At 39.9% G+C, this 1,151-nt stretch overlaps 1 protein-coding gene across 3 annotated transcripts in view; it reads right to left on the reverse strand.

Moving 5' to 3' along the window:
• EYA3 (EYA transcriptional coactivator and phosphatase 3) overlaps window positions 1-1,151 on the reverse strand; it is a 105,520-nt gene that overhangs the window by 25,017 nt on the left and 79,352 nt on the right. The gene's annotated exons all lie outside the window — the stretch shown is intronic.

Consider the following 1,151-nt stretch of genomic DNA (forward strand, 5'->3'; position numbering starts at 1 on the left):
CTGGGCGTGTGGCAGGCGCCTGTAGTCCCAGCTACTGGGGAGGCTGAGGCAAGAGAATCACCTAAGCCCAGGAGTTGGAGGCTGCTGTGAGCTGTGACGCCATAGCACTCTACCGAGAGTGATAGAATGAGACTCTGTCTCTACCAAAAAAAAAAAGAAAGAAAGAAAGAAATATGAGCTTTAAGGTATTTTAGTGTAGACATACACAACCTTAATCTTAAAAGGGCTCATCCTTCTCTTAAAATTCATGTTTACAATGAAGATAAAACAAGTTAAATTTGTTTAGTACATTTAGTTTAAAAAGGCATATAATCTACTTTAGAAAGACATTTTATCTATGTATTTTACTTATACATATCTCACATATACTTGTCTAAATGAAATGCACAGTAAAAGCATTTACTTTTAGACTGAGCTCAGTGAATCTGAGCAGAGAAAATGATTGCAGTTATGTGCCTATGTAGTCCAAAGAGGGACAGTTACAAGAAAGGAAGACTGAGCATTTTGGCTGTAAAAGTGTCTTAAGATTTAAAAAAAAAAAAAAAAAAAAAAATCAGTCTTTAGAATTTATAATCCCAAGATTCTGCTCTGTTTTGAGCCTTGTTTCTGTATTTGTTCTGTTGTCCAGGCTGGAGCACAGTGATGCATTCGTAGCTCACTACAACCTTGAACCTCTGGACCCAAGTGATCCTTCCACCTCATTCTCCTGAGTAACTGGGAATAGAGGTATATGTCACCACATGGGGGCAATTTTATTTTTGTAAAGACAGAGTCATACTATGTTGCCTAGGCTTCTTGCCTTCAGTCCTCCTGCCATGGCCTCCAAAAATGGTAGGATTATATGAGCCATGGTACTGGGACACATACTTTAATATTTATGAAATGTTACTCTTAAGCCTTCAGCATTAGTCTTAGCAATCTCTAGCTTTCCCAGGTAGCCTGCCTGGTGAAAGTTATCTATTGAAGTTTTACATGGAAAGTGAAAAGTCAATAGGGTAGACGGAGAGGGCAGAGAAAATGATTGTAGTTATGTGCCTATGTAGTCCAAAGAGGGACAGTTACAAGAAAGAAAGACTTTTTTGGGGGGAGACAGAGCCTCAAGCTGTCCCCCTGGGTAGAGTGCCGTGGCATCACAGCTCACAGCAACCTCC

The sequence above is a fragment of the Otolemur garnettii genome, unplaced genomic scaffold (assembly GCF_000181295.1).
Source record: "Otolemur garnettii isolate 467f Iridium unplaced genomic scaffold, OtoGar3 scaffold00156, whole genome shotgun sequence".
Taxonomy (NCBI): domain Eukaryota; kingdom Metazoa; phylum Chordata; class Mammalia; order Primates; family Galagidae; genus Otolemur; species Otolemur garnettii.